At 46.2% G+C, this 18,710-nt stretch overlaps 8 non-coding genes across 8 annotated transcripts; all 8 read right to left on the bottom strand.

The window, feature by feature from the left end:
* Nucleotides 1-439: 439 nt before the first annotated feature.
* On the bottom strand, nt 440-630 carry LOC130306780 (U2 spliceosomal RNA). The gene has a single exon (XR_008856076.1). It is a non-coding gene; the product is annotated as a U2 spliceosomal RNA (small nuclear RNA).
* A 2,096-nt stretch (nt 631-2,726) lies between these two features.
* Nucleotides 2,727-2,917, bottom strand: LOC130306784 (U2 spliceosomal RNA). Its single transcript, XR_008856078.1, has one exon. It is a non-coding gene; the product is annotated as a U2 spliceosomal RNA (small nuclear RNA).
* Nucleotides 2,918-5,007: 2,090 nt separating this feature from the next.
* LOC130306748 (U2 spliceosomal RNA) lies at nt 5,008-5,198 on the bottom strand. The gene has a single exon (XR_008856044.1). It is a non-coding gene; the product is annotated as a U2 spliceosomal RNA (small nuclear RNA).
* Nucleotides 5,199-7,286: 2,088 nt separating this feature from the next.
* LOC130306749 (U2 spliceosomal RNA) lies at nt 7,287-7,477 on the bottom strand. The gene has a single exon (XR_008856045.1). It is a non-coding gene; the product is annotated as a U2 spliceosomal RNA (small nuclear RNA).
* A 2,087-nt stretch (nt 7,478-9,564) lies between these two features.
* LOC130306773 (U2 spliceosomal RNA) lies at nt 9,565-9,755 on the bottom strand. Its single transcript, XR_008856069.1, has one exon. It is a non-coding gene; the product is annotated as a U2 spliceosomal RNA (small nuclear RNA).
* A 2,095-nt stretch (nt 9,756-11,850) lies between these two features.
* On the bottom strand, nt 11,851-12,044 carry LOC130306775 (U2 spliceosomal RNA). The gene has a single exon (XR_008856071.1). It is a non-coding gene; the product is annotated as a U2 spliceosomal RNA (small nuclear RNA).
* Nucleotides 12,045-14,141: 2,097 nt separating this feature from the next.
* LOC130306750 (U2 spliceosomal RNA) lies at nt 14,142-14,332 on the bottom strand. Its single transcript, XR_008856046.1, has one exon. It is a non-coding gene; the product is annotated as a U2 spliceosomal RNA (small nuclear RNA).
* Nucleotides 14,333-16,428: 2,096 nt separating this feature from the next.
* LOC130306751 (U2 spliceosomal RNA) lies at nt 16,429-16,619 on the bottom strand. The gene has a single exon (XR_008856047.1). It is a non-coding gene; the product is annotated as a U2 spliceosomal RNA (small nuclear RNA).
* Between the last annotated feature and the right edge of the window lie 2,091 nt (nt 16,620-18,710).

Consider the following 18,710-nt stretch of genomic DNA (forward strand, 5'->3'; position numbering starts at 1 on the left):
TTAGTACGGTCGAAAAAAGACATATGTCCATCACGTTCAACCAGGGAATTAAGGGGTAGGGGTGTGGCGCGATATTGGGGAAGGGATGAGATTTTATATTTCTTCATAAGCATTAATCTTATTTTGTCAATTAGGAACATTCAGCACCCACCCGCTATCAAGGCAGCTGCCTATCATGTCATGCCCTACCTGCACAGGTGTGCTGGCTACTCAAATGATCCAATTAAGGAGGCCATTTAGTCAGCAGCAGCAGAAGTCCTGTGCCTGGACGCTCCAACAGGGGCCAGACACAAGCAGAAGCAGAAGCAGCAGAAGCAGCAGCAGCACCACCTTTTGTTTTTTGGCTGCAGCAGCAGCAAGGCCCACAGGGCTGGCTAGCTGGCTAGCCAGCAAGCAGGTAGCAATGAAAGTAGGAATCTTTCTTTTTAACCCTGTAAGGGGGTGGTGCACTGTACCCGAAGATACTGCCATATCGGGTCAATGCATAGGGCGACGGAAGCAAGCTTCGAAATCGGCCCCCGTTCTCAAAAATCCATTTAATATATGGTCCCCAGATAGGGGACGTATCAGATATTAAACTGATAAGAACAGATACTACACTTGATCTTAGCCAAAAGGCCGAGAAGCGATAACCGTGAAAGGGGCGGGCCCAACAAGGTCCCCTTCATGGGCACTATCACTGCTTGCTGTCAGGGAGGCTGCCAGACAATTTTCCATGCACACTCTGGGCTGGGGGGCAGTCAACCACCAGTACACACAGCAGAACCTAAACCCATACCATTATTGCTAAGCAGCAAGACAGGGGCCCATTGCACTCCCACGGGGCCTTTTTAAATGCAATCCATAACCCGGATTTGCCAGGAACCCTTCTTACTCCTCCTACTTGCATGTGACACTGGGCTTAGGATCTGCATAGGAAACACACACACAAGCACACACCTACCTTTGTTGCCTGCAGATGCCTCCTTGGCTGTCCCCAAACGGTATCAAACCAACACCCACGGGAAGCTGTAAGCATAGAGGACATGCCTGCACCCCATTGGACTTACCTGTGTGGGTTAAATCCGGGTTATTTGACAACCTATGGCGGTGATGGTTCTGCTCAGGCAGAGCAGTGCTGATGCTCCTCATAAAGCTGTCGCTGCTGTGAAGGTTCTAGGTGACATCACAAATCCCTTTGGTTACATACACAACAAAGCTGGGTTGTTGTTGTTTACACTCTGCAAGGCCTGTGGAAGTGAGTGACATCATAGCACTGTAGTTCTGAGGGTTCAAGATGGATGCAACAATCTCCTGTTGCTTCTATGAAGGCCGTAATAGACGACATCACCAAACAGCTCCATAGTCACATACACAGCAAAGGAGAGATGTTGTTTACACCTAGTGATGTCAGTGGTATTGAGTGACATCACAGCACAGTGCTAAGGCTTCTGGGCCTGGACACAGCAGCGGCTGCAATATCTCAACGGAGAATACGTTTATATCTATGTGTGTGTGTGCGCATATATATATATATATATATATATATATATATATATATATATATTTTCTCCGCCGAAATCACTTTTAAACCCATTTCCACCTTTTTTTTCCCTTCTCTTCCTCTTACTTTTTTTTCACGTTTTTTTACGTTTTTCTCCTTTTCGCCTCTTTTCTGGGCGTATTATTCTTCTTTTTCTTCTTTTTTTTCGTCTAATGCATACCCCATCAGTGCAGCAATGCTTATTCAATACCGCCAGCAGATGGAGACACTGGGGGATAATTTTCTAAGGATTTATACTGATTTTTCCTGTCTGAATTTGTCGCACAGAAAGTTGCAGGCCAAATATGTGTGACATTTCTGCGACTTTAGCTTCTAGAGCATTTTTACAACATTATACATAGGTGCTGAATACATAAAAAGCGACTGTTCAGCGACAGACAAGTCGCATCGGCTGAAAGTAGGCCAGAATGTCAGTCCATGTTGGAGCAGGTTTAGATACAGTCTAAAGCATAGATCTCAAAGTCTGTGCACAGAATTTAGCAAGGGCCTCGCACCTTCTGATGCATCAGGTAGGTGCACAATAGCATAGCCTAACCCTCTGTACTTTGGTCTATATTGATGCGGGACATAGACAGCCAGCTGATGACCAATCCATTAGTGCAATGGATGGCTGGAAGCATTTGTCTTTGCCTTTGCAATACCACAGAAGCAATGCATGGTCAATGTACAGCAATGACACACCTGTGTGAACAGCCAGGAGACCCCCCCCCCCCCCCCCCCATGTTATGTTACATAGTTACATAGTTAGTACGGTCGAAAAAAGACATATGTCCATCACGTTCAACCAGGGAATTAAGGGGTAGGGGTGTGGCGCGATATTGGGGAAGGGATGAGATTTTATATTTCTTCATAAGCATTAATCTTATTTTGTCAATTAGGAACATTCAGCACCCACCCGCTATCAAGGCAGCTGCCTATCATGTCATGCCCTACCTGCACAGGTGTGCTGGCTACTCAAATGATCCAATTAAGGAGGCCATTTAGTCAGCAGCAGCAGAAGTCCTGTGCCTGGACGCTCCAACAGGGGCCAGACACAAGCAGAAGCAGAAGCAGCAGAAGCAGCAGCAGCACCACCTTTTGTTTTTTGGCTGCAGCAGCAGCAAGGCCCACAGGGCTGGCTAGCTGGCTAGCCAGCAAGCAGGTAGCAATGAAAGTAGGAATCTTTCTTTTTAACCCTGTAAGGGGGTGGTGCACTGTACCCGAAGATACTGCCATATCGGGTCAATGCATAGGGCGACGGAAGCAAGCTTCGAAATCGGCCCCCGTTCTCAAAAATCCATTTAATATATGGTCCCCAGATAGGGGACGTATCAGATATTAAACTGATAAGAACAGATACTACACTTGATCTTAGCCAAAAGGCCGAGAAGCGATAACCGTGAAAGGGGCGGGCCCAACAAGGTCCCCTTCATGGGCACTATCACTGCTTGCTGTCAGGGAGGCTGCCAGACAATTTTCCATGCACACTCTGGGCTGGGGGGCAGTCAACCACCAGTACACACAGCAGAACCTAAACCCATACCATTATTGCTAAGCAGCAAGACAGGGGCCCATTGCACTCCCACGGGGCCTTTTTAAATGCAATCCATAACCCGGATTTGCCAGGAACCCTTCTTACTCCTCCTACTTGCATGTGACACTGGGCTTAGGATCTGCATAGGAAACACACACACAAGCACACACCTACCTTTGTTGCCTGCAGATGCCTCCTTGGCTGTCCCCAAACGGTATCAAACCAACACCCACGGGAAGCTGTAAGCATAGAGGACATGCCTGCACCCCATTGGACTTACCTGTGTGGGTTAAATCCGGGTTATTTGACAACCTATGGCGGTGATGGTTCTGCTCAGGCAGAGCAGTGCTGATGCTCCTCATAAAGCTGTCGCTGCTGTGAAGGTTCTAGGTGACATCACAAATCCCTTTGGTTACATACACAACAAAGCTGGGTTGTTGTTGTTTACACTCTGCAAGGCCTGTGGAAGTGAGTGACATCATAGCACTGTAGTTCTGAGGGTTCAAGATGGATGCAACAATCTCCTGTTGCTTCTATGAAGGCCGTAATAGACGACATCACCAAACAGCTCCATAGTCACATACACAGCAAAGGAGAGATGTTGTTTACACCTAGTGATGTCAGTGGTATTGAGTGACATCACAGCACAGTGCTAAGGCTCCTGGGCCTGGACACAGCAGCGGCTGCAATATCTCAACGGAGAATACGTTTATATCTATGTGTGTGTGTGCGCATATATATATATATATATATATATATATATATATATATATATATATTTCTCCGCCGAAATCACTTTTAAACCCATTTCCACCTTTTTTTCCCTTCTCTTCCTCTTACTTTTTTTTCACGTTTTTTTACGTTTTTCTCCTTTTCGCCTCTTTTCTGGGCGTATTATTCTTCTTTTTCTTCTTTTTTTTCGTCTAATGCATACCCCATCAGTGCAGCAATGCTTATTCAATACCGCCAGCAGATGGAGACACTGGGGGATAATTTTCTAAGGATTTATACTGATTTTTCCTGTCTGAATTTGTCGCACAGAAAGTTGCAGGCCAAATATGTGTGACATTTCTGCGACTTTAGCTTCTAGAGCATTTTTACAACATTATACATAGGTGCTGAATACATAAAAAGCGACTGTTCAGCGACAGACAAGTCGCATCGGCTGAAAGTAGGCCAGAATGTCAGTCCATGTTGGAGCAGGTTTAGATACAGTCTAAAGCATAGATCTCAAAGTCTGTGCACAGAATTTAGCAAGGGCCTCGCACCTTCTGATGCATCAGGTTGGTGCACAATAGCATAGCCTAACCCTCTGTACTTTGGTCTATATTGATGCGGGACATAGACAGCCAGCTGATGACCAATCCATTAGTGCAATGGATGGCTGGAAGCATTTGTCTTTGCCTTTGCAATACCACAGAAGCAATGCATGGTCAATGTACAGCAATGACACACCTGTGTGAACAGCCAGGAGACCCCCCCCCCCCCCCCCCCCCCATGTTATGTTACATAGTTACATAGTTAGTACGGTCGAAAAAAGACATATGTCCATCACGTTCAACCAGGGAATTAAGGGGTAGGGGTGTGGCGCGATATTGGGGAAGGGATGAGATTTTATATTTCTTCATAAGCATTAATCTTATTTTGTCAATTAGGAACATTCAGCACCCACCCGCTATCAAGGCAGCTGCCTATCATGTCATGCCCTACCTGCACAGGTGTGCTGGCTACTCAAATGATCCAATTAAGGAGGCCATTTAGTCAGCAGCAGCAGAAGTCCTGTGCCTGGACGCTCCAACAGGGGCCAGACACAAGCAGAAGCAGAAGCAGCAGCAGCACCACCTTTTGTTTTTTGGCTGCAGCAGCAGCAAGGCCCACAGGGCTGGCTAGCTGGCTAGCCAGCAAGCAGGTAGCAATGAAAGTAGGAATCTTTCTTTTTAACCCTGTAAGGGGGTGGTGCACTGTACCCGAAGATACTGCCATATCGGGTCAATGCATAGGGCGACGGAAGCAAGCTTCGAAATCGGCCCCCGTTCTCAAAAATCCATTTAATATATGGTCCCCAGATAGGGGACGTATCAGATATTAAACTGATAAGAACAGATACTACACTTGATCTTAGCCAAAAGGCCGAGAAGCGATAACCGTGAAAGGGGCGGGCCCAACAAGGTCCCCTTCATGGGCACTATCACTGCTTGCTGTCAGGGAGGCTGCCAGACAATTTTCCATGCACACTCTGGGCTGGGGGGCAGTCAACCACCAGTACACACAGCAGAACCTAAACCCATACCATTATTGCTAAGCAGCAAGACAGGGGCCCATTGCACTCCCACGGGGCCTTTTTAAATGCAATCCATAACCCGGATTTGCCAGGAACCCTTCTTACTCCTCCTACTTGCATGTGACACTGGGCTTAGGATCTGCATAGGAAACACACACACAAGCACACACCTACCTTTGTTGCCTGCAGATGCCTCCTTGGCTGTCCCCAAACGGTATCAAACCAACACCCACGGGAAGCTGTAAGCATAGAGGACATGCCTGCACCCCATTGGACTTACCTGTGTGGGTTAAATCCGGGTTATTTGACAACCTATGGCGGTGATGGTTCTGCTCAGGCAGAGCAGTGCTGATGCTCCTCATAAAGCTGTCGCTGCTGTGAAGGTTCTAGGTGACATCACAAATCCCTTTGGTTACATACACAACAAAGCTGGGTTGTTGTTGTTTACACTCTGCAAGGCCTGTGGAAGTGAGTGACATCATAGCACTGTAGTTCTGAGGGTTCAAGATGGATGCAACAATCTCCTGTTGCTTCTATGAAGGCCGTAATAGACGACATCACCAAACAGCTCCATAGTCACATACACAGCAAAGGAGAGATGTTGTTTACACCTAGTGATGTCAGTGGTATTGAGTGACATCACAGCACAGTGCTAAGGCTCCTGGGCCTGGACACAGCAGCGGCTGCAATATCTCAACGGAGAATACGTTTATATCTATGTGTGTGTGTGCGCATATATATATATATATATATATATATATATATATATATATATATATATTTCTCCGCCGAAATCACTTTTAAACCCATTTCCACCTTTTTTTCCCTTCTCTTCCTCTTACTTTTTTTTCACGTTTTTTTACGTTTTTCTCCTTTTCGCCTCTTTTCTGGGCGTATTATTCTTCTTTTTCTTCTTTTTTTTCGTCTAATGCATACCCCATCAGTGCAGCAATGCTTATTCAATACCGCCAGCAGATGGAGACACTGGGGGATAATTTTCTAAGGATTTATACTGATTTTTCCTGTCTGAATTTGTCGCACAGAAAGTTGCAGGCCAAATATGTGTGACATTTCTGCGACTTTAGCTTCTAGAGCATTTTTACAACATTATACATAGGTGCTGAATACATAAAAAGCGACTGTTCAGCGACAGACAAGTCGCATCGGCTGAAAGTAGGCCAGAATGTCAGTCCATGTTGGAGCAGGTTTAGATACAGTCTAAAGCATAGATCTCAAAGTCTGTGCACAGAATTTAGCAAGGGCCTCGCACCTTCTGATGCATCAGGTAGGTGCACAATAGCATAGCCTAACCCTCTGTACTTTGGTCTATATTGATGCGGGACATAGACAGCCAGCTGATGACCAATCCATTAGTGCAATGGATGGCTGGAAGCATTTGTCTTTGCCTTTGCAATACCACAGAAGCAATGCATGGTCAATGTACAGCAATGACACACCTGTGTGAACAGCCAGGAGACCCCCCCCCATGTTATGTTACATAGTTACATAGTTAGTACGGTCGAAAAAAGACATATGTCCATCACGTTCAACCAGGGAATTAAGGGGTAGGGGTGTGGCGCGATATTGGGGAAGGGATGAGATTTTATATTTCTTCATAAGCATTAATCTTATTTTGTCAATTAGGAACATTCAGCACCCACCCGCTATCAAGGCAGCTGCCTATCATGTCATGCCCTACCTGCACAGGTGTGCTGGCTACTCAAATGATCCAATTAAGGAGGCCATTTAGTCAGCAGCAGCAGAAGTCCTGTGCCTGGACGCTCCAACAGGGGCCAGACACAAGCAGAAGCAGAAGCAGCAGAAGCAGCAGCAGCACCACCTTTTGTTTTTTGGCTGCAGCAGCAGCAAGGCCCACAGGGCTGGCTAGCTGGCTAGCCAGCAAGCAGGTAGCAATGAAAGTAGGAATCTTTCTTTTTAACCCTGTAAGGGGGTGGTGCACTGTACCCGAAGATACTGCCATATCGGGTCAATGCATAGGGCGACGGAAGCAAGCTTCGAAATCGGCCCCCGTTCTCAAAAATCCATTTAATATATGGTCCCCAGATAGGGGACGTATCAGATATTAAACTGATAAGAACAGATACTACACTTGATCTTAGCCAAAAGGCCGAGAAGCGATAACCGTGAAAGGGGCGGGCCCAACAAGGTCCCCTTCATGGGCACTATCACTGCTTGCTGTCAGGGAGGCTGCCAGACAATTTTCCATGCACACTCTGGGCTGGGGGGCAGTCAACCACCAGTACACACAGCAGAACCTAAACCCATACCATTATTGCTAAGCAGCAAGACAGGGGCCCATTGCACTCCCACGGGGCCTTTTTAAATGCAATCCATAACCCGGATTTGCCAGGAACCCTTCTTACTCCTCCTACTTGCATGTGACACTGGGCTTAGGATCTGCATAGGAAACACACACACAAGCACACACCTACCTTTGTTGCCTGCAGATGCCTCCTTGGCTGTCCCCAAACGGTATCAAACCAACACCCACGGGAAGCTGTAAGCATAGAGGACATGCCTGCACCCCATTGGACTTACCTGTGTGGGTTAAATCCGGGTTATTTGACAACCTATGGCGGTGATGGTTCTGCTCAGGCAGAGCAGTGCTGATGCTCCTCATAAAGCTGTCGCTGCTGTGAAGGTTCTAGGTGACATCACAAATCCCTTTGGTTACATACACAACAAAGCTGGGTTGTTGTTGTTTACACTCTGCAAGGCCTGTGGAAGTGAGTGACATCATAGCACTGTAGTTCTGAGGGTTCAAGATGGATGCAACAATCTCCTGTTGCTTCTATGAAGGCCGTAATAGACGACATCACCAAACAGCTCCATAGTCACATACACAGCAAAGGAGAGATGTTGTTTACACCTAGTGATGTCAGTGGTATTGAGTGACATCACAGCACAGTGCTAAGGCTTCTGGGCCTGGACACAGCAGCGGCTGCAATATCTCAACGGAGAATACGTTTATATCTATGTGTGTGTGTGCGCATATATATATATATATATATATATATATATATATATATATATATATATTTCTCCGCCGAAATCACTTTTAAACCCATTTCCACCTTTTTTTCCCTTCTCTTCCTCTTACTTTTTTTTCACGTTTTTTTACGTTTTTCTCCTTTTCGCCTCTTTTCTGGGCGTATTATTCTTCTTTTTCTTCTTTTTTTTCGTCTAATGCATACCCCATCAGTGCAGCAATGCTTATTCAATACCGCCAGCAGATGGAGACACTGGGGGATAATTTTCTAAGGATTTATACTGATTTTTCCTGTCTGAATTTGTCGCACAGAAAGTTGCAGGCCAAATATGTGTGACATTTCTGCGACTTTAGCTTCTAGAGCATTTTTACAACATTATACATAGGTGCTGAATACATAAAAAGCGACTGTTCAGCGACAGACAAGTCGCATCGGCTGAAAGTAGGCCAGAATGTCAGTCCATGTTGGAGCAGGTTTAGATACAGTCTAAAGCATAGATCTCAAAGTCTGTGCACAGAATTTAGCAAGGGCCTCGCACCTTCTGATGCATCAGGTAGGTGCACAATAGCATAGCCTAACCCTCTGTACTTTGGTCTATATTGATGCGGGACATAGACAGCCAGCTGATGACCAATCCATTAGTGCAATGGATGGCTGGAAGCATTTGTCTTTGCCTTTGCAATACCACAGAAGCAATGCATGGTCAATGTACAGCAATGACACACCTGTGTGAACAGCCAGGAGACCCCCCCCATGTTATGTTACATAGTTACATAGTTAGTACGGTCGAAAAAAGACATATGTCCATCACGTTCAACCAGGGAATTAAGGGGTAGGGGTGTGGCGCGATATTGGGGAAGGGATGAGATTTTATATTTCTTCATAAGCATTAATCTTATTTTGTCAATTAGGAACATTCAGCACCCACCCGCTATCAAGGCAGCTGCCTATCATGTCATGCCCTACCTGCACAGGTGTGCTGGCTACTCAAATGATCCAATTAAGGAGGCCATTTAGTCAGCAGCAGCAGAAGTCCTGTGCCTGGACGTTCCAACAGGGGCCAGACACAAGCAGAAGCAGAAGCAGCAGAAGCAGCAGCAGCACCACCTTTTGTTTTTTGGCTGCAGCAGCAGCAAGGCCCACAGGGCTGGCTAGCTGGCTAGCCAGCAAGCAGGTAGCAATGAAAGTAGGAATCTTTCTTTTTAACCCTGTAAGGGGGTGGTGCACTGTACCCGAAGATACTGCCATATCGGGTCAATGCATAGGGCAACGGAAGCAAGCTTCGAAATCGGCCCCCGTTCTCAAAAATCCATTTAATATATGGTCCCCAGATAGGGGACGTATCAGATATTAAACTGATAAGAACAGATACTACACTTGATCTTAGCCAAAAGGCCGAGAAGCGATAACCGTGAAAGGGGCGGGCCCAACAAGGTCCCCTTCATGGGCACTATCACTGCTTGCTGTCAGGGAGGCTGCCAGACAATTTTCCATGCACACTCTGGGCTGGGGGGCAGTCAACCACCAGTACACACAGCAGAACCTAAACCCATACCATTATTGCTAAGCAGCAAGACAGGGGCCCATTGCACTCCCACGGGGCCTTTTTAAATGCAATCCATAACCCGGATTTGCCAGGAACCCTTCTTACTCCTCCTACTTGCATGTGACACTGGGCTTAGGATCTGCATAGGAAACACACACACAAGCACACACCTACCTTTGTTGCCTGCAGATGCCTCCTTGGCTGTCCCCAAACGGTATCAAACCAACACCCACGGGAAGCTGTAAGCATAGAGGACATGCCTGCACCCCATTGGACTTACCTGTGTGGGTTAAATCCGGGTTATTTGACAACCTATGGCGGTGATGGTTCTGCTCAGGCAGAGCAGTGCTGATGCTCCTCATAAAGCTGTCGCTGCTGTGAAGGTTCTAGGTGACATCACAAATCCCTTTGGTTACATACACAACAAAGCTGGGTTGTTGTTGTTTACACTCTGCAAGGCCTGTGGAAGTGAGTGACATCATAGCACTGTAGTTCTGAGGGTTCTAGATGGATGCAACAATCTCCTGTTGCTTCTATGAAGGCCGTAATAGACGACATCACCAAACAGCTCCATAGTCACATACACAGCAAAGGAGAGATGTTGTTTACACCTAGTGATGTCAGTGGTATTGAGTGACATCACAGCACAGTGCTAAGGCTCCTGGGCCTGGACACAGCAGCGGCTGCAATATCTCAACGGAGAATACGTTTATATCTATGTGTGTGTGTGCGCATATATATATATATATATATATATATATATATATATATATATATATTTCTCCGCCGAAATCACTTTTAAACCCATTTCCACCTTTTTTTCCCTTCTCTTCCTCTTACTTTTTTTTCACGTTTTTTTACGTTTTTCTCCTTTTCGCCTCTTTTCTGGGCGTATTATTCTTCTTTTTCTTCTTTTTTTTCGTCTAATGCATACCCCATCAGTGCAGCAATGCTTATTCAATACCGCCAGCAGATGGAGACACTGGGGGATAATTTTCTAAGGATTTATACTGATTTTTCCTGTCTGAATTTGTCGCACAGAAAGTTGCAGGCCAAATATGTGTGACATTTCTGCGACTTTAGCTTCTAGAGCATTTTTACAACATTATACATAGGTGCTGAATACATAAAAAGCGACTGTTCAGCGACAGACAAGTCGCATCGGCTGAAAGTAGGCCAGAATGTCAGTCCATGTTGGAGCAGGTTTAGATACAGTCTAAAGCATAGATCTCAAAGTCTGTGCACAGAATTTAGCAAGGGCCTCGCACCTTCTGATGCATCAGGTAGGTGCACAATAGCATAGCCTAACCCTCTGTACTTTGGTCTATATTGATGCGGGACATAGACAGCCAGCTGATGACCAATCCATTAGTGCAATGGATGGCTGGAAGCATTTGTCTTTGCCTTTGCAATACCACAGAAGCAATGCATGGTCAATGTACAGCAATGACACACCTGTGTGAACAGCCAGGAGACCCCCCCCCCCCCCCCCCATGTTATGTTACATAGTTACATAGTTAGTACGGTCGAAAAAAGACATATGTCCATCACGTTCAACCAGGGAATTAAGGGGTAGGGGTGTGGCGCGATATTGGGGAAGGGATGAGATTTTATATTTCTTCATAAGCATTAATCTTATTTTGTCAATTAGGAACATTCAGCACCCACCCGCTATCAAGGCAGCTGCCTATCATGTCATGCCCTACCTGCACAGGTGTGCTGGCTACTCAAATGATCCAATTAAGGAGGCCATTTAGTCAGCAGCAGCAGAAGTCCTGTGCCTGGACGCTCCAACAGGGGCCAGACACAAGCAGAAGCAGAAGCAGCAGAAGCAGCAGCAGCACCACCTTTTGTTTTTTGGCTGCAGCAGCAGCAAGGCCCACAGGGCTGGCTAGCTGGCTAGCCAGCAAGCAGGTAGCAATGAAAGTAGGAATCTTTCTTTTTAACCCTGTAAGGGGGTGGTGCACTGTACCCGAAAGATACACTGCCATATCGGGTCAATGCATAGGGCGACGGAAGCAAGCTTCGAAATCGGCCCCCGTTCTCAAAAATCCATTTAATATATGGTCCCCAGATAGGGGACGTATCAGATATTAAACTGATAAGAACAGATACTACACTTGATCTTAGCCAAAAGGCCGAGAAGCGATAACCGTGAAAGGGGCGGGCCCAACAAGGTCCCCTTCATGGGCACTATCACTGCTTGCTGTCAGGGAGGCTGCCAGACAATTTTCCATGCACACTCTGGGCTGGGGGGCAGTCAACCACCAGTACACACAGCAGAACCTAAACCCATACCATTATTGCTAAGCAGCAAGACAGGGGCCCATTGCACTCCCACGGGGCCTTTTTAAATGCAATCCATAACCCGGATTTGCCAGGAACCCTTCTTACTCCTCCTACTTGCATGTGACACTGGGCTTAGGATCTGCATAGGAAACACACACACAAGCACACACCTACCTTTGTTGCCTGCAGATGCCTCCTTGGCTGTCCCCAAACGGTATCAAACCAACACCCACGGGAAGCTGTAAGCATAGAGGACATGCCTGCACCCCATTGGACTTACCTGTGTGGGTTAAATCCGGGTTATTTGACAACCTATGGCGGTGATGGTTCTGCTCAGGCAGAGCAGTGCTGATGCTCCTCATAAAGCTGTCGCTGCTGTGAAGGTTCTAGGTGACATCACAAATCCCTTTGGTTACATACACAACAAAGCTGGGTTGTTGTTGTTTACACTCTGCAAGGCCTGTGGAAGTGAGTGACATCATAGCACTGTAGTTCTGAGGGTTCAAGATGGATGCAACAATCTCCTGTTGCTTCTATGAAGGCCGTAATAGACGACATCACCAAACAGCTCCATAGTCACATACACAGCAAAGGAGAGATGTTGTTTACACCTAGTGATGTCAGTGGTATTGAGTGACATCACAGCACAGTGCTAAGGCTCCTGGGCCTGGACACAGCAGCGGCTGCAATATCTCAACGGAGAATACGTTTATATCTATGTGTGTGTGTGCGCATATATATATATATATATATATATATATATATATATATATATTTCTCCGCCGAAATCACTTTTAAACCCATTTCCACCTTTTTTTCCCTTCTCTTCCTCTTACTTTTTTTTCACGTTTTTTTACGTTTTTCTCCTTTTCGCCTCTTTTCTGGGCGTATTATTCTTCTTTTTCTTCTTTTTTTTCGTCTAATGCATACCCCATCAGTGCAGCAATGCTTATTCAATACCGCCAGCAGATGGAGACACTGGGGGATAATTTTCTAAGGATTTATACTGATTTTTCCTGTCTGAATTTGTCGCACAGAAAGTTGCAGGCCAAATATGTGTGACATTTCTGCGACTTTAGCTTCTAGAGCATTTTTACAACATTATACATAGGTGCTGAATACATAAAAAGCGACTGTTCAGCGACAGACAAGTCGCATCGGCTGAAAGTAGGCCAGAATGTCAGTCCATGTTGGAGCAGGTTTAGATACAGTCTAAAGCATAGATCTCAAAGTCTGTGCACAGAATTTAGCAAGGGCCTCGCACCTTCTGATGCATCAGGTAGGTGCACAATAGCATAGCCTAACCCTCTGTACTTTGGTCTATATTGATGCGGGACATAGACAGCCAGCTGATGACCAATCCATTAGTGCAATGGATGGCTGGAAGCATTTGTCTTTGCCTTTGCAATACCACAGAAGCAATGCATGGTCAATGTACAGCAATGACACACCTGTGTGAACAGCCAGGAGACCCCCCCCCCCCCCCCATGTTATGTTACATAGTTACATAGTTAGTACGGTCGAAAAAAGACATATGTCCATCACGTTCAACCAGGGAATTAAGGGGTAGGGGTGTGGCGCGATATTGGGGAAGGGATGAGATTTTATATTTCTTCATAAGCATTAATCTTATTTTGTCAATTAGGAACATTCAGCACCCACCCGCTATCAAGGCAGCTGCCTATCATGTCATGCCCTACCTGCACAGGTGTGCTGGCTACTCAAATGATCCAATTAAGGAGGCCATTTAGTCAGCAGCAGCAGAAGTCCTGTGCCTGGACGTTCCAACAGGGGCCAGACACAAGCAGAAGCAGAAGCAGCAGAAGCAGCAGCAGCACCACCTTTTGTTTTTTGGCTGCAGCAGCAGCAAGGCCCACAGGGCTGGCTAGCTGGCTAGCTGGCTAGCCAGCAAGCAGGTAGCAATGAAAGTAGGAATCTTTCTTTTTAACCCTGTAAGGGGGTGGTGCACTGTACCCGAAGATACTGCCATATCGGGTCAATGCATAGGGCGACGGAAGCAAGCTTCGAAATCGGCCCCCGTTCTCAAAAATCCATTTAATATATGGTCCCCAGATAGGGGACGTATCAGATATTAAACTGATAAGAACAGATACTACACTTGATCTTAGCCAAAAGGCCGAGAAGCGATAACCGTGAAAGGGGCGGGCCCAACAAGGTCCCCTTCATGGGCACTATCACTGCTTGCTGTCAGGGAGGCTGCCAGACAATTTTCCATGCACACTCTGGGCTGGGGGGCAGTCAACCACCAGTACACACAGCAGAACCTAAACCCATACCATTATTGCTAAGCAGCAAGACAGGGGCCCATTGCACTCCCACGGGGCCTTTTTAAATGCAATCCATAACCCGGATTTGCCAGGAACCCTTCTTACTCCTCCTACTTGCATGTGACACTGGGCTTAGGATCTGCATAGGAAACACACACACAAGCACACACCTACCTTTGTTGCCTGCAGATGCCTCCTTGGCTGTCCCCAAACGGTATCAAACCAACACCCACGGGAAGCTGTAAGCATAGAGGACATGCCTGCACCCCATTGGACTTACCTGTGTGGGTTAAATCCGGGTTATTTGACAACCTATGGCGGTGATGGTTCTGCTCAGGCAGAGCAGTGCTGATGCTCCTCATAAAGCTGTCGCTGCTGTGAAGGTTCTAGGTGACATCACAAATCCCTTTGGTTACATACACAACAAAGCTGGGTTGTTGTTGTTTACACTCTGCAAGGCCTGTGGAAGTGAGTGACATCATAGCACTGTAGTTCTGAGGGTTCAAGATGGATGCAACAATCTCCTGTTGCTTCTATGAAGGCCGTAATAGACGACATCACCAAACAGCTCCATAGTCACATACACAGCAAAGGAGAGATGTTGTTTACACCTAGTGATGTCAGTGGTATTGAGTGACATCACAGCACAGTGCTAAGGCTCCTGGGCCTGGACACAGCAGCGGCTGCAATATCTCAACGGAGAATACGTTTATATCTATGTGTGTGTGTGCGCATATATATATATATATATATATATATATATATATATATATATATTTCTCCGCCGAAATCACTTTTAAACCCATTTCCACCTTTTTTTCCCTTCTCTTCCTCTTACTTTTTTTTCACGTTTTTTTACGTTTTTCTCCTTTTCGCCTCTTTTCTGGGCGTATTATTCTTCTTTTCTTCTTTTTTTTCGTCTAATGCATACCCCATCAGTGCAGCAATGCTTATTCAATACCGCCAGCAGATGGAGACACTGGGGGATAATTTTCTAAGGATTTATACTGATTTTTCCTGTCTGAATTTGTCGCACAGAAAGTTGCAGGCCAAATATGTGTGACATTTCTGCGACTTTAGCTTCTAGAGCATTTTTACAACATTATACATAGGTGCTGAATACATAAAAAGCGACTGTTCAGCGACAGACAAGTCGCATCGGCTGAAAGTAGGCCAGAATGTCAGTCCATGTTGGAGCAGGTTTAGATACAGTCTAAAGCATAGATCTCAAAGTCTGTGCACAGAATTTAGCAAGGGCCTCGCACCTTCTGATGCATCAGGTAGGTGCACAATAGCATAGCCTAACCCTCTGTACTTTGGTCTATATTGATGCGGGACATAGACAGCCAGCTGATGACCAATCCATTAGTGCAATGGATGGCTGAAGCATTTGTCTTTGCCTTTGCAATACCACAGAAGCAATGCATGGTCAATGTACAGCAATGACACACCTGTGTGAACAGCCAGGAGACCCCCCCCCCCCCCCATGTTATGTTACATAGTTACATAGTTAGTACGGTCGAAAAAAGACATATGTCCATCACGTTCAACCAGGGAATTAAGGGGTAGGGGTGTGGCGCGATATTGGGGAAGGGATGAGATTTTATATTTCTTCATAAGCATTAATCTTATTTTGTCAATTAGGAACATTCAGCACCCACCCGCTATCAAGGCAGCTGCCTATCATGTCATGCCCTACCTGCACAGGTGTGCTGGCTACTCAAATGATCCAATTAAGGAGGCCATTTAGTCAGCAGCAGCAGAAGTCCTGTGCCTGGACGTTCCAACAGGGGCCAGACACAAGCAGAAGCAGAAGCAGCAGAAGCAGCAGCAGCACCACCTTTTGTTTTTTGGCTGCAGCAGCAGCAAGGCCCACAGGGCTGGCTAGCTGGCTAGCTGGCTAGCCAGCAAGCAGGTAGCAATGAAAGTAGGAATCTTTCTTTTTAACCCTGTAAGGGGGTGGTGCACTGTACCCGAAGATACTGCCATATCGGGTCAATGCATAGGGCGACGGAAGCAAGCTTCGAAATCGGCCCCCGTTCTCAAAAATCCATTTAATATATGGTCCCCAGATAGGGGACGTATCAGATATTAAACTGATAAGAACAGATACTACACTTGATCTTAGCCAAAAGGCCGAGAAGCGATAACCGTGAAAGGGGCGGGCCCAACAAGGTCCCCTTCATGGGCACTATCACTGCTTGCTGTCAGGGAGGCTGCCAGACAATTTTCCATGCACACTCTGGGCTGGGGGGCAGTCAACCACCAGTACACACAGCAGAACCTAAACCCATACCATTATTGCTAAGCAGCAAGACAGGGGCCCATTGCACTCCCACGGGGCCTTTTTAAATGCAATCCATAACCCGGATTTGCCAGGAACCCTTCTTACTCCTCCTACTTGCATGTGACACTGGGCTTAGGATCTGCATAGGAAACACACACACAAGCACACACCTACCTTTGTTGCCTGCAGATGCCTCCTTGGCTGTCCCCAAACGGTATCAAACCAACACCCACGGGAAGCTGTAAGCATAGAGGACATGCCTGCACCCCATTGGACTTACCTGTGTGGGTTAAATCCGGGTTATTTGACAACCTATGGCGGTGATGGTTCTGCTCAGGCAGAGCAGTGCTGATGCTCCTCATAAAGCTGTCGCTGCTGTGAAGGTTCTAGGTGACATCACAAATCCCTTTGGTTACATACACAACAAAGCTGGGTTGTTGTTGTTTACACTCTGCAAGGCCTGTGGAAGTGAGTGACATCATAGCACTGTAGTTCTGAGGGTTCAAGATGGATGCAACAATCTCCTGTTGCTTCTATGAAGGCCGTAATAGACGACATCACCAAACAGCTCCATAGTCACATACACAGCAAAGGAGAGATGTTGTTTACACCTAGTGATGTCAGTGGTATTGAGTGACATCACAGCACAGTGCTAAGGCTCCTGGGCCTGGACACAGCAGCGGCTGCAATATCTCAACGGAGAATACGTTTATATCTATGTGTGTGTGTGCGCATATATATATATATATATATATATATATATATATATATATATATATCTCCGCCGAAATCACTTTTAAACCCATTTCCACCTTTTTTTCCCTTCTCTTCCTCTTACTTTTTTTTCACGTTTTTTTACGTTTTTCTCCTTTTCGCCTCTTTTCTGGGCGTATTATTCTTCTTTTTCTTCTTTTTTTTCGTCTAATGCATACCCCATCAGTGCAGCAATGCTTATTCAATACCGCCAGCAGATGGAGACACTGGGGGATAATTTTCTAAGGATTTATACTGATTTTTCCTGTCTGAATTTGTCGCACAGAAAGTTGCAGGCCAAATATGTGTGACATTTCTGCGACTTTAGCTTCTAGAGCATTTTTACAACATTATACATAGGTGCTGAATACATAAAAAGCGACTGTTCAGCGACAGACAAGTCGCATCGGCTGAAAGTAGGCCAGAATGTCAGTCCATGTTGGAGCAGGTTTAGATACAGTCTAAAGCATAGATCTCAAAGTCTGTGCACAGAATTTAGCAAGGGCCTCGCACCTTCTGATGCATCAGGTAGGTGCACAATAGCATAGCCTAACCCTCTGTACTTTGGTCTATATTGATGCGGGACATAGACAGCCAGCTGATGACCAATCCATTAGTGCAATGGATGGCTGGAAGCATTTGTCTTTGCCTTTGCAATACCACAGAAGCAATGCATGGTCAATGTACAGCAATGACACACCTGTGTGAACAGCCAGGAGACCCCCCCCCCCCCCCCATGTTATGTTACATAGTTACATAGTTAGTACGGTCGAAAAAAGACATATGTCCATCACGTTCAACCAGGGAATTAAGGGGTAGGGGTGTGGCGCGATATTGGGGAAGGGATGAGATTTTATATTTCTTCATAAGCATTAATCTTATTTTGTCAATTAGGAACATTCAGCACCCACCCGCTATCAAGGCAGCTGCCTATCATGTCATGCCCTACCTGCACAGGTGTGCTGGCTACTCAAATGATCCAATTAAGGAGGCCATTTAGTCAGCAGCAGCAGAAGTCCTGTGCCTGGACGCTCCAACAGGGGCCAGACACAAGCAGAAGCAGAAGCAGCAGAAGCAGCAGCAGCACCACCTTTTGTTTTTTGGCTGCAGCAGCAGCAAGGCCCACAGGGCTGGCTAGCTGGCTAGCCAGCAAGCAGGTAGCAATGAAAGTAGGAATCTTTCTTTTTAACCCTGTAAGG

The sequence above is a fragment of the Hyla sarda genome, unplaced genomic scaffold (genome assembly GCF_029499605.1).
Source record: "Hyla sarda isolate aHylSar1 unplaced genomic scaffold, aHylSar1.hap1 scaffold_1403, whole genome shotgun sequence".
Lineage (NCBI taxonomy): Eukaryota > Metazoa > Chordata > Amphibia > Anura > Hylidae > Hyla > Hyla sarda.